This window comes from Phyllopteryx taeniolatus, chromosome 4 (genome assembly GCF_024500385.1).
Source record: "Phyllopteryx taeniolatus isolate TA_2022b chromosome 4, UOR_Ptae_1.2, whole genome shotgun sequence".
NCBI lineage: Eukaryota > Metazoa > Chordata > Actinopteri > Syngnathiformes > Syngnathidae > Phyllopteryx > Phyllopteryx taeniolatus.
In genome coordinates this window covers 30,176,959-30,191,842 of record NC_084505.1, presented here as the reverse complement: position 1 = coordinate 30,191,842, position 14,884 = coordinate 30,176,959, and the positions used below count along the sequence as shown (strand labels likewise).

The 14,884-nt window shown below is 42.1% G+C and overlaps 1 protein-coding gene across 2 annotated transcripts in view; it reads left to right on the top strand.

Moving 5' to 3' along the window:
- LOC133477130 (nuclear factor 1 X-type-like) overlaps positions 1-14,884 on the top strand; it is a 178,787-nt gene continuing 163,903 nt past the window's right edge. Inside the window, exons 1-2 of one of the 2 annotated variants that reach the window (XM_061771525.1) lie at positions 7-130; positions 236-304. The gene's annotated coding sequence lies outside the window, so the exon portion shown is untranslated. Of the gene's footprint in view, positions 131-235; positions 305-14,884 lie in introns of both variants that reach the window. The other variant, XM_061771526.1, reaches the window with a different exon arrangement.

Sequence of the window (14,884 nt, the reverse complement as noted above, 5' to 3'; positions counted from 1 at the left end):
GTGGCGACGCAAATCAGCAAAACGTCGACGAGTTTCTCACCCAGGCTTGAAAGTTGAGGATTTTGGTCTGCGTGGAAATAATGGAATGTATTTCTTCACCATTCTTGACTACACTTTCAGGACAGATTAGGTGAGTTTAAAAGTGTAAAAACACACAGCTCGCGCACACACACACACACAAACACACAAACAACACTTATGAAAATGTATACACATGATTTTTTTTCCCCTCAAGAATCCAATTGTAACAAGCAAATCAAGTCGACTGTTGACCACGTAGTCAAAGAGAAAGCACATTAAACAGGTGGGAATGCTATCATGTTATTTTTCTAAAAATGTTGTATATTTTATAATATATAATATAATATACATTAACGATAGGTAAATGTTGAAAGAAGCGTCTCATTGAAATATTTTGGGCAAATAAAGGTCATTTTGACCTTAAATGTACTACTTGTTGGCCATATTACAGTATGCAAACATGGTGCACTTTTTATTTATTTATTTATTTTTATTTTTAAAATATTCCATCCATCCATTTTCTGAGCCGCTTCTCCTCACTAGGGTCGCGGGCGTGCTGGAGCCTATCCCAGCTGTCATCGGGCAGGAGGCGGGGTACACCCTGAACTGGTTGCCAGCCAATCGCAGGGCACATAGGAACAAACAACCATTCGCACTCGCAGTCATGCCTACGGGCAATTTAGAGTCTCCAATTCATGCATGTTTTTGGGATGTGGGAGGAAACCGGAGTACCCGGAGAAAACCCACGCAGGCACGGGGAGAACATGCAAACTCCACACAGGCGGGGCCGGGGATTGAACCCGGGTCCTCAGAACTGTGAGGCTGACGCTCTAACCAGTCGGCCACCGTGCCGCCATGTTTTAAATATTGAAAATGTTTACTAATTGGTGCTGTTGGAGTCAAAATAATTAGCCCTATGTGGGATATTTGTGTCCATTCTACGTTGAAGGCCAGAATGGACTGTATACCTATTTCTGTGCGCAATACATTGTATTTGTTCATAATCCTAACCCTTAAGATTGAAGGCAGTTAACCGTCGATTTGTTCGATTTAAAAAAAAACAATTTTCTTTGTAGGAAGTTATGGAAATAGAAATAATCTGTTCCTGTGTCAAACTGTCTCCAGCTTTTCTTAATTGTACAGGCAATGTTTTAACGCATTCATTGCAAGCCCTCCCAGTTAACATGGATATTTGACTTGTAAAGCCATCAATGGCAGTGAATGTGTTAAGCATCGTTTTACCATGAACCACTGATACCCTTTGCATGAGGCTTTCGACTACGTTCCCTGCGGCCATGGATGCCCTGATTTAGGCCACCACGGCGAAAACGGGATAGACGTGAGACAATGTGGGGGGGACAGTATGGCCAACGTGACAGGCCGTGATTGCTAGGTGAGATGTTTAAATTGTCCATTTTTTCCACAGCAGTCACCATGCGGATGAGAGACCTTGTCAGCCGTCGTAAAACTACTTGTACTATAAGTGCATGCAACTAGACCTGACCGTAGGCAAAAGGGGGTCACGCAACTTGAGGGCGTTTTGTTGCGGGATGGGAAGCATTTTTATTCCTCGGCATTTCGCACTCTCCGCCTATAACTCTTCTAAAGCTAATCCACGTCAACAACTAATCGATCATCTAATTAATCGACAACTATTTAGATAATGAATCGTTTAAAGCCGTTGTTTAACTTAAAATTGTCCAAATCCTCAGATTTCAGCCTCTCAACAGTAAATATTCTTTGATTTCTGTCATCCTCCATTAAAGATTATCTTTGTGTTTAATCAAAATAAGACACTTGAAAACATCTGCTTTTACTTTGGAAAACAATGATCAAAATGTGTTGCTATTTTCTGACATGTTACGGATCAAACCAGTAACTGAATCTTAATCAATTTATGGAAAACATAATAGCCAGTTTAATCTATTTCTAAAATATTATTTGCAGCCGTCGTATCAATATGCTGTAATTGACATGTAGCTGAATCTGAAGCAGCCTCCGAAGTGTATATGTAACTAGTAGTTCTTCGCATTAATCAGTACCCGAGAAGTAGCTCTTAGTTTCGAAAAGGTTGCTGAGGACAACATCGTTCCCTCCCGTGTGATATTGCTTAATTGTTATTTGGTCTTGTTTGTCATTAAACAAGACTAAATAAACAACAATAACCAGTTTAAAAGCAGTAATCCTAAAAAGAACAATATTTTCCAATAAACGTTGATGCTAAATAAATTTCTTTCTAATTATTCAATTAATTGTTGGAAGGATCGATAGCTCACTCTCTCTCTCATACACACACACACAGCGTAAGTGTGTGTGTCAATCAAAGCCTCTTTTGCTTGTTTTGGTACAAGAAATGAATTAGTGAATTCGTTGTTGACTGGAAACTAATATTATAACTCATTTGTTGAGCGTCACTATGTACAGTATGAAAGTGACTTGGCATTGCCTTGCTGAAATAAGCAAGGATGTCCATGAAAAATCCATTGCTTGGATGGCAGCATATGTTGTTCCTAAACTCGTATGCATCTTTCAGTGTGAATGGTGGCTTCACAGACGGCGTTTAAAAAAAAAAAAAAAGTATTTATTTATTATTTTAAACTTTGCACAAATAACAGTCCGGATGGTCTTGCTCCTCTTTGGCCCGGAAGAGAGATGTCCATGATTTCCAAAAACAATTTCAAATGTGGACTAGTCAGACTACAGCACACTTTTCCACTTTGCGTCAGTCCACCTCAGAAGAGCTCGGGCCCCGAGAAGCATTTCTGTTAGTATTTCTGGATGTTGTCGTTTTATGTCTTTCACTTTGCATGCTGGAGTTTGAGCTTGGTTTTGTCCATGTAGTGACGAACTATGTTAACTGACAATAGTTTTCTGAACCCACGTGGCAATATCCTTTACGCAATGACGTAGATTTTTAATGCAATGCCGCCTGAGGGATCGCAGGTCACGGGCACTCAACGTTGATTTTCGGCCTCGCCGCTTACGTGCAGAAATTTCTCCAGATTCTGTGCCTCGTTTGATGATTTTGTGGACCGTAGATTGATGAAATCCCTAAATTTGTTGCAATTGTACGTTGCTCCTCCCAGACATAAAAACTTGGCCCCTCAGTCATGATGTATCACTTCAACCTTGACACGAATCACTGTATTACTTCCCTATTTAGACAGGGCTTTGGACGCATCTTGTGACATTTCAGGAAGACCATAAAAGGGCGAATTGCAGAGCAGCTATGGATACTAAAAACATACTACTCAGGCTGTCGTTATGATCATTTAACGTGTTCTAATAAACCTTGTGTGATTTACTCCTAATTAGGACGGCAAAATGATTTTTGTGCATCTGTGTTTGTGTGTGCGCGTTTGCATGGATTGTTGCTGTGTGTGGCAGCAGGCGACAGTGATGATGATGATGATGATGATGATGATGATATGCTACGAAGACAGACCCACTGCCCAACCCATCCATTCTCCCCCTGTCCGCTAACCTTAACATAACAACGCGCAGCCTGCACTGCTACATGCCATCAACACTCTGTCTCCCTTCTATTGTCCCGCCATCTTCCTCCTGTGGGTGCATCGCATTCCGTGACTCTTTTAAAAGAATCATGAAGGCTAAAATGAGCGCACACTTCACTTGCACTTAAGAGACGCTTCTCGTCACAGCGCTGAGCAAAGGAGAAGGCCTGCAGGAGAAAGAGCGCACTTCGAGAGGGAGAGGGTGAGGGGGGATGATGTCAGGCCCTAATGAGGGGAGAGATAATTGTTTTGTTTTGTTAGGCAGGAGGGGCTGCGGGGTTTGAAATGACATGCCGCACATGGTTTTTGGATGATGTGAAAAGCGAGGGGCGGAGGGATGTGGGCTTGATGCGAAGGTGGAGGATAGAATAAGTCTTTATTCAAACAGCAGTGGAGAAAATTCCGGCTTAAAAAGTGGTAAGTAGCAGCGCACGAGAATCGTAATATCAGAAATTTTATATATATATATATATATATATATATATATATACACACACACACACATTCTGTACAGTGCTGTGAAAAAGTATTTGCCCCCTTCTTGAATTTGTTTCCTCACTTTAATGTTCAAGATTAATAAACACATTTAAATATCAGACATAGATAACCTAAGTAAACATAAAAATGTTGTTTTTAAATGGGGATTTAATTTTTTTTAAGGAATTTAAAATTATATATATTCAGTTACCTGGCCCTGTGTGAAAAAGTATTAGCCCCCTGAACCTCAGCGCTGGTTGGGCCACCGTCAGCAGCAATAACTCTAATTTATGTTTTCTAGAACTGGCAATGAGTCTTTCACATTTCTGCAGAATTGTTTGAATTCGGCAACACTGGAGGCTTCTCGAGCATGAACAGCCTTTTTAAGCATTTCAATCGGATTCAAGTCCACACTCTGACTAGGTCGTTCCAAAACCTTCATTTTGTTTATTTTAAGCCATCCAGAAGTTGACTGGCAGGTGTGTTTTAGAGACTTAAATTATTTTGTTATTTTGGAATGTGGGAAAACCCATGCAAGCACGGGGAACACAGACACATGAATAGATGGGTGCGACTGTATATAATATATATATACATTAAGCAAAAGTAGCCTCCATACCTCCAAAACATTTAACAAACATAAGCCCGTAACATATAATGACAAACATCATGTTTTTCAGAAAGTCACTACGATCCGCTGAGGAAAAATCGATATATCCCCTCAGTGTTCAGGACAGAAAAGGCAGCCATATGGAGATCATAAAAACAATAAAATAATAATAATAGCTGCAGCCACAATGCAACTCACCCAACTTAAAAATCCATCTTGATCAGACATGCACGTCTTCCACACAAAAGACCCTCACTGTCAAAATAAACATTCATAGATTATTCACTCTGTCCATAAATTGTGATCGTGAGAAGGGCTCACATCTGGACGTAACTTACACTGCCACATCTGCTCACATTTATGAAAGTGTATGAAAGTTTGCTTTTATTTCTCGGAATCTGACAGGGGCGCCGTGCCGTCAGTGCAAAAAAAAAAACACACCTTTGTAGAGTCGGACATTTTGTGTGAGAAAACGACTTTGACGTGAACCCTGTATTTTCTTCATGTATCTGCAAAATCTTTGACCATAATGAAACAGGACAACTTGGCTTTGACTTTTTATTACGTTGGGGGGAAAATAGAGACACAACATTGGTGACCTTGCTTGCATGCGGTGGGGAAAAAAAAAAGAAGAAGAAAACGCCATCACCAAAATGACATCTGAGCACACTTTGGTAATCTGGCAGCAAATTATGCGGGTGGGCTGTGCTTTGCGAGCCAGTGTGGCGATTCCGCTCCAGACGCCTGTCACCGCTCCCGGCAAGATAGATGGCGTCGCTACGCAGCCTCCATCAGGCCGTAGCTGATCTGGAAGCGCCGATCATCAGGAGTTGAAGGCGAAATTGACACCACTCTCGCGCTCTATTTATTTATTTTAAGATTAATCGACAGTCATACAAATGTTAATGGACCGCAGTTAGTCGAATGGCCAATTTTCATCTGCAGTCATTTTGTCTGATGTTACTAGGCAACCTAGAATGAATAGGTAACAGCAACAGCCATTGCTAGCTCATTTAGCACTGCAATAACGCATCATAACATAACGCCGTATAACACGAGTATAGCCACTAAGGGCAGATGGGGTAGCAGACCCTCCAGACCACCAGATGCTGATGTTTTCCCTTTTCCCCTCCAAATATCCCTTTATTTGCCCTGCGGAATTATTAGTAGTAAATCTAACTACAAGGGGTTCAGTTTACAGTTTGGAGTTCCGTTCCAGTGGCGGAGAGCTGGCAAGCCAAATTTGTACTAAAGTCCAAAATCGCCGTAGTCTTTCACTAACTGACACTAATGCAGTAGTAGAAACATAATTACAGTAAATATTTGTAGGAAAAACATTTCTCGGCCATAAACATAAAACAATCAACTGAAAAACAGAATGGCTGTGACTGGGCTTGCCTCCTTGTGCCACTTGATGACATATTTTTTGATGCCACTATGAGTTTTGTACAGTGGAACCTCTAAAGGCGAACGCACTTCAAGTCGTACAGTTAAGACCGGTTTGACCCAATATTTAGGGAAAAATAACTTTCCCTAAGGTCGCGCAAAACTTCAACTCATTGGTCAAATGAAAATGAATGACAAAAAGAGCAATGCCTTTACCGGCTTGCACAAATGAAATGGTGCAAGCCGGTAAATGTTAATTAGTTAGTTGTTAATTTATAGTTAGTTAATTGTGCGATCTTCGTGACTAAGAAATGACAATTAAATATGACACTTGTGTGACAATTAATGTTAGAACATGAGGTGTAAAGTTAGTTTTATTGTTTTTTATTGATAGCACTAAAATGTAACTTAAAACATTTCCTTTACGGTTAACAAAGTGGTTATGTTGGCTGCAGTTTGACCCTCAAGAGAATATTTATATTTCTGTTATTTCCTATGGGGAAAAAATATTTTCAAATGTGAACAAATTGGAAGTTTAAAGGGCCTATTCTAGCTATTGAAGAGCAGTGATTTAATAGCAAAAATAAAGTGGAATTAAGGTACAAACTACTCTATGTTGTCTCGTAATCTTGATTAGTGTTGTTTTTGGAGTAGTTACCTACCATCGGTGTTTTTTTCCGTCAAGCGGCCAAGTGAAAGCGATTGTTCGGCAAAAATGATTATGTTGCATACATTCTGCCTAGCAACAAGTGGCCGTGCGAACGTGCGACGTGCCCAGAAAAAGAAAAAAAAAAACTATGGGCAGCTGGTTGCGAGCTAAAATTGAATTTCATCATCTGGACAATATTTTGGGCGAGTAGTTTAATGTCGTCTTCTCGGACGGGAATTAATAAGAGCACATCCGACAGTAAGGGAGAGTAATGTAGTAGCCTCTCAACATAAAAGATTCGTAGCAATAAATGTGTCACCCCTTGCCAGCCTGTCGGGTATCTGTGGGCAAGCACTCATCCTCACCGTGGTCTGAGGAAGAGGAGCGTGCCAGCGTGTGTAAATGAGGAAGATTGTGAGGAAGAGGGCAGTGATGCTGCAGTGTTAAAATGAGATAGGCTTGAATGAGTGTGTGTGTGTGTGTGTGGGTTTGTGGGGTACAGAGGAGGGGGTGCAGGTGGCACTGAGCTGGCGTGGGCCCGGCCTCACTGTCCCCTGGCTGTGCCAGCCTCCATCTGTCATCGGCAGGAACATCTGCAGCCCAAGGTGCCCTTGTCGCCCAGCGTTAGAGTAACGAGTTTGGCGTTTCCATTAGTCGGCCGCCGTCGCCTGCTTCGGCGTCAGCCAAGAGCGTGGCATTTTTCGGGTGCGTGAGCTTGTGTGTGTGTGTGTGTGTAGCTACCAGGCTGAGGATGAGAGCGCAAGCTGGAGATTTGTTTGTTGGTTTGTGCGCCTGCGTGTGTGTTTCTGTGTGTGTGCGTGTGTGTGTGTGTGTGTGTGTGCCAGAACAACATGGCAGCGCGGCACGTTGACCCAGCTGGGATGAGCCGGCATGTCGAGTCATGTCCCCCCCTGATGAGAGCTGGTGCCCAGTGCGCTCATGCCACTGCCAGCCCCCCCACCCATCCTCACATCTTCCCGTGCCCCATCTGTCCCCCCCTCCCTCTCTGCCCTCTCTCGTCCGTCACTCACCTCTCTGCCATCCCTCCTTTCCTCCCCCGTGCTCCTCACACTCTCTCTCCTCCGCATCTGAGCCATTCTCACTTTTTTTTTTTTTTTTATCTTCCTGTTCCGACAAAACAGATGGTACTTCTTTCCCGCTTCTTTTCATCCTCGTCTCTGTGCGACCCCCCCCCGAAATCTCCCCCTCTTCCAAACCTCAATCCCTCCTTCCACCTCATGCCTTGTTTCTTCACCATCACTCCACTTCGGCTAAACGCTCAGGCTTTCAACCTTTAAATTATGATTTTTTTAATTTTTATTTTGGGGATATATTCATCAAGAGCTAATTTGTAAACCAAAAAAAAAAAACAGAAAGGCAAAAAAGTAGTCGGCAACTAAACAAAAGAAAGAACAGCAGCATTAGTAACAGAAGAAAAAAATATATGTAAATTTAAAAATAGAATGAGCTCACCCCTACAGTGTAAATTTGATTGACTATTTAAATTTTATTGAAATGAATTTTAGATGGCAGAAATACTGAAGAAAAGTTTTCTTATTGCTGTTGCTCAACTTTCCACAGCAGCCATCACGATGAATTGCTTTAGACAGCAAACAGTTGAGCTTCAAGATATGATCAATTAACAATCAATTCAGTAATTATCCTCATCCCTTCTTCACAGTGAAGGCGGGGCAGTAGGAGATATTTTTTTGACACTTAAGCCAATTGAGAAGCTTCTAAAATGGCGCCATGGCAAAGAGGCAGTCATAGATGTAACAGTCATGAAAACATGCATAGTAAGACAAATTCAAAATGAAATTTACATTTCCTATAGGAATGGGCATTTGCCTTTCTACCGAAGATGTCATGGAAAGCTGGAATTGATCCCAGGTGACCTTTGGGTGAGAGGCGGGGCCACACCCTGTACGAGTTTCCAGTCAATCGCAGGGCACACCTTGACACAAATTGGCAATTTAGAGTCTACAATCAACCTCACATGTTTGTTTTTGGAATGTGGGAGGAGGCCAGAGGACCTGGAGAAAACCCACGCTAGCATGGGGAGAGAAAAGCCAGGATCTCCAACTGTGAGGCAGACGTGCTACCCACATCCAACTGACGTCATTTTGTTTTTCTTCAGACGGCAAAATTGTTGCGACTGTCTGCTCGTCCAATCATGCGAGTCCAGATCTCGACGCAGGCGAGCACGAAAGGCAGCATGTACCAGTACCCTTGGTACGGGATTGTAGTTGAGTGAATCAACAGCACCTCTGCTGGTTGCAGCCAGGTATTACACTCTGCTTTAACTCCCTTACCTCAACATGCCGGCACAGTGACGCGGTGGTTGGCACATCTGCCTCGCAGTTGCGATGTCCTTGGTTTGAATCTTGACTCAGGCCCTCCTGCTGTGTGGAGTTTGCATGAGCTCCCCATTTTCTCCTGGCACTTTGCAAAAACACGCATGGAGGTAGGTGCATTGAAGATAATCAATTGTCCGTAGGTGCTCGACACCAGTCCAAGGTGTCGTCTGCCTCTTGTCCGAAGTCAGCTGTGAAAGGATCCATCTCACCTCCGACCTTTATGTTGACAAGTGTAGAAAATTGCTGGATGGCTGCCTTAATATGTGATTAAGACTTGAAGACATCATTGATCTGCACACAAAAGAAAAGCAATTCAAAATAAAGCCATTTATCCAATATATACATGATATCGCATTTCCATGACTTTTGATTCATCCATCACGTGCTCGACAGGACTCCACTCTCGGCAACGTGACTGCTGTTTGTGTTTGCAAACACATGGTGGCTCTAACGAGCAGCAATCTGTCTGCACATTAATGAAGCAGAGCCTTGGCTGCAATTGTGTCAATTACCCACAGAATACTAATCAGAGCAGCACCGAATGAGACAAGATGGATTATTCCTTTTTCATTTGCGGTCTGACTGCTTCATGAATCAGTTTAGAGAAATTAGACGGCACTTAATGAGTTTTTGACACATAACCTTCTTTTAGCCAAGAAAGAGTCTTCAAACAATGTGAATGCAGCTTTTCTTTCGCACTTTTGATTCCAGTCCCTTTTGAAAACAAGTGATTTAAAAAAAAAAAATAATAATAATAATGTTGTTTTTTTTAAATTTTCTTCACTCTTGGCATCTCTCTCATGGGCCTATCAACACTTAAAAAAGTGTGTCGTTGAGAGCGAGTGAGTGAGATGAAGCAAAGGCAAGCGACAACTGCTAATCAATAAGATTTCTCCAACCTCTTCTTTTTCTCTTCCCCCCCCCCCCCCCACCCCAAGAGGCCCATAGCATTCAAGACGAGCCAAGACGAGCTTGGCATTGTAGAGCACGCCTTAAAAAGAAACACCTGCGAGGTGGAAGACTTTAAAAAAAAAAAAAAAAAGAAGTTGAGAGAGAGAGTGAGAGAAAAATCCTGCTTTTCGCAGCTCTTAAAAATGTTGGCAAATGTTCCATGGCTTTTTCTGGGAACAAAACAGTAAAGAGAAAGCTCTCCCATGCAAGTGAAGACAAAAGGGGACGCTTTTCCATAGAGACGGGAGGTGTCATTACACTTGAGACGCTTGCCAGATTTGGACTTTATCTTATCCTGTTCGCCCCCCCCCCCCCCACCCCCACTATCTATACCATCTTCATTTATTAGTAAAACAAATCATAATGAGTGTGTTTTTTTTTTTTCAAGGGGGGATTTGGGACGGGAAGACAAAGATGTGGTGCGGTGTGGCCAGGGATGGAAGTGGCGAGCGAGGGCGAACACAAACAGATGGCACTCTTGGCATGCGGCGCTCTCTTAAATCTGTTTCTGCTGGTTTTCCTCATGTGCGCGAGGCTTTAACCCCGTGCTAACCTGTGTCCTGGCCTGACCCGCAACCCCGACTGCTGTTTGTACTCGTGTACTGCACCGTGTGCCCGAGTGTGTCCGTGCTTGCCTCTCTGTCCAGCTAGCTACTTTGTAAATTGTGCCCTTTAATTGAATAAAGCAGTCCGCATGATTTTAATTGCAGCACTTGCACAGAATGCATGATTCAATAAACCCCTTTTAATAGGGTGTCATCAAGAGTGCTTAACACACTCACTGCCATTGACGACTTTAGAAGTCAAATATCCATGTTAACTGGGAAGGCTGGCAGTGAAAGAGTTAATACATTAGAACCGCCACCCAATGTAAAGTTTACGCCACCTAAATGAACAGCAACCAAAATCATTGTTTATGTTTCTGTAATGAGTAATACACCGGTATGACGATGCTCGTTAACCCAGATGATGTTTGTGATGCTAAAATATTATTTTTGAATGTTCACGACAAAAACAGTTTGAATGGGGAAAAAAATGTTGATTGAGATGATTAAGATGTCAAATTATAGTTATTCACTTGCATTCCTTAACAGTAAAGCATTGTGATGTTGTTTATTTGTGCTTGGCAATTCAATACAATACGTGGGTGTCACAAAAGTTGATGCTGATGTGCCGCATTTCAAGTTTTGTTTTAACATTAATGGTCGCACGTCTAAAAAGCTTGACTAAAAAGTAACCGCCGTAAAATGTAAAATCAATCAAACGACAAGTGGCAATCACGATTGGAGCTAGCCAGTTGGTCGTTGGGTGCTTGCGGCGAGCCGTGAACGTTAGCGTTAGTAAAAACGCGTCATCACCTCCTCAATGTCATAAAAATGTATAATGAAACTGAAATTAAAAAAGAACTACACACTTTTTGATGATACGTGATGGACAGGTAGTGTATAGGGAAGTGGGGAGGAAAACTTGATAGGGCAGTCGCTTTTTAATACCGTTTACGAAAGTGTAAAGAGTTAACTGATGTATATTGCGTCATATTTACATAGATGAATTACCAGACAGTTTATTCAGTTGATTGATCCTTTTACATGGACATTTCTGTCAGTGACAAACTCTAAAGGAATGAACGTTTTCATCAGGGTTGCACCACATTCAGATACTGCACAAACTACAAACACGCTTCGGCACTACCATATCGCTTAGTATCTACAGTAGTAGTATCTTATTAGAACAGTCGAACAGTGTGCACCAAAGACTTCAGGTTTATTTTTGTTTCCAGAGTCTCCACTCACTAGTGGAATAGGAAGCAGATAGAACATTTTGCTATCAGGCTGCTCTCCCTTGGGACTATCATCTGTTTTAAGTCCAAAAGACAGAAGACCTTTCATCCTCTCTAAAGAGGAGGCGTAAAACTTTCCTATTTGATAGAGGTGACACTGGAGTTGAGGTTTGCTCGTGCTTGCCGAGAACCATCCATGTCACCATAGGCCAACACCTTTGGCGGTTTTTCCAACAGTTTGTTGGTTAGTAATAAATTGTTCATTATTATTAGGGATGCACCGATGCCACTTTTTTTTTCAGACCGAGTACGAATACAAGTACTTACATTTGCGTACTCGCCGATACAAAGTACCGATACTTGATAACGCCGTTACGCCGCAATTGTGATGGAAATATTTTTTTAATCAATGTTCCAAAATTAAACTTTATTTTTTTATTTTTTTATTTTTTGCACTTGTTGAGTTTCACTCAGATATAACCCTTTTTTAGAGTAACTTGTCAAACACATGAAGACGATGCTCTGTTTTATTTTGGTTTATATATATATATATATATATATATATATATATATATATATATATATATACACACACACACATATATATATACTGGGCCAGTTGAAGAGACTGTTGCTCCAAGTGAACTGGTTAGTGGCCAGCATTATTTGGCACAGGTGCTTTCGACCCACGAAGCTATGCCACTGTTTGTGTGTTTTTGTTCTGGTTCTGGATTCTTGCATGACTTTTGCGTCATATTTTATCAGAGAGTTGACGTGTAATGCTCTTTGAGCTCTTCGGGCTCCACTGCATATCATCACTAAAATGATCTTAAGAATTGAAATGTGTGAAATGTCAAATGATTTTACAACCAAGGTTCAGAATATTTCTCCAGCTTGGAAACTTGCCATGGATACGCCTTTACTTGAATACTTAAAGGGGGGGGAATGGAGCAATAGTTATTGGTGCATATGACCCCATTTGCTTTACTTTACAAAAGTGCTTATTGAGAATTAAACTGAATGAAAGACCTAAATGAATTTACTGATGGGAGACACCTGGTGTGTCGACCGCCTATTAATGGCCACTTCCGTCTGTGTGACCACGTACATTCATGCGCTGACTACCATAGACAGACTATAGATTTTACTCAATGCGCATATCCGTGTGTGTGTGTGTGTGTGTGTGTGTGTGTGTGTGTGTGCTGGGGGAACAGCGGTGGTTGCGAGCTCATTTGCATAATCTCCCATTTAAAGGCGGGATGTGCTGGAAGCTGGAGGGGAGGGGGGAGGGGGGGGATGATGGTAAAGGGCCGCGACTGGAGAGGCGTACAAAGTGTTCATTGTGCAGTCACAGGATAGTGAGAATACCCCGTAGGGCCTAGTTTGTGTGTGTGTGTGTGAGTGTGTTTTGAATGTTTATCTGTGTGTGTCTGTGTGTGGGAGCCACACCTGTCAGGAGAGCCTGAGGGAGGCCACGATAGTGTTTGTCTGTGTCTGTGTGTGTGTGTGTGTGTGTGTGTGTGTGCGCGGGTTTGAAACAGATAGTCAATGGGATTCCATTAACATCGACGAGCATTAAAATCCTTGGGCCAAATCAAGGTTTTTATGTCCTAATTGTTTCCCTTTATTAACTTGGCTTGTTACCGTGCCATTTTCTTCTCTTTCGCAATATAATACAACCACACACATGCGCGTCCTCCTCCCAATCTCAGCAGCAAGCATCCTTGCAGCAGCAGCATGATTTAATTACTTCTCTTCCTCATGCCAAATCATAATCTACGCAAGCAGGCCGATAGGATCAGAGTGGGGAAAAAAAATAATGGTAAAATTAGATTTTTCTTTTTTTAATGGAACGGGGGGGGGTGGCTTAGGAGAGCCCAGAAGTGCTGAAGTAGCTCGTGGCTGCGTCTCCACTGCTAGACCGTAAATGCTCCGCAATCTGCTTAATATCCCCGCTGCTCTCATTAGATTAGAGAACATTAAGGAGATTGGGAGATTTGCACTCCATTGTTTCACTAAGACAACACGAGGGGCACAGAGGCCACGCTGCTAATAGTGACGAACACAATGTACAAAGGGGAGGGTTGCGATGGGTTAAATAGATAACCTAGTGGGAACTCAACAGCTCAGGTATGGATGTGACGATTCTCAAGATCGTGGCTGTTAAGAAATCTCAAACCGTCCCCTCACACCCGAAACCCTGCAAGATGTCCATCCATTGGTTTTTTGTTTTTGTTTTTGTTTTTTTTGTGAACAGAACACACTTTTAATTGGTTCACATACAAATTATATAACCCCAATTCCAATGAAGTTGAGATGTTGTGTTAAACATAAATAAAAACAGAATACAATGATTTGCAAATCATGTTTGACCTATATTTAATTGAAATACACTACCAAGACAAGATATTTGATGTTCAAACTAATAAATTTAGTTTTTAGCAAATAATCATTAACTTAGAATTTTATGGCTGCAACACGTTCCAATAGTTACATCACCTTTTCTTTTAACAACATTCAATAAATGTTTGGGAACTGAGGGCACTAATTGTTGAAGCTTTGTAGGTGGAATTCTTTCCAATTCTTGCTCGATGTACGGCTTCAGCTGTTCAACAGTCCGGAGTCTCCGTTGTCGTATTTTACACTTCATACATAATGCGCCACATAATTTCAATGGGAGACAGGTCTGGACTGCAGGCAGGCCAGTCTAGTACCCGCACTCTTTTACTACGAAGCCACGCTGTTGTAACACGTGCAGAATGTGGTTTGGCATTGTCTTGCTGAAATAAGCAGTGACGGCCATGAAAAAGATGTTGCTTGGATGGCAGCATTTCTTTCTCCAAAACCTGTAAGCATTAATGGTGCCTTCACATATGTGTAAGTTACCCATGCCATTGGCACTAACACACCCCCATAGCATCACAGATGCCTGCTTTTGAACTTTGCGTCCATAACAGTCCGGATGTTTCTTTTCCTCTTTGGCCCGGAGCACACAACATCCACAATTTCCAAAAACAATTTGAAATGTGCGGATGACTGGTTAAAGCGTCTGCCTCACAGTTCTGAGGACAGGGATTCAATCCCTGCCCTCGCCTGTGTGGAGTTTGCATGTTCTCGAGGTGCCTGCGTGGATTTTCT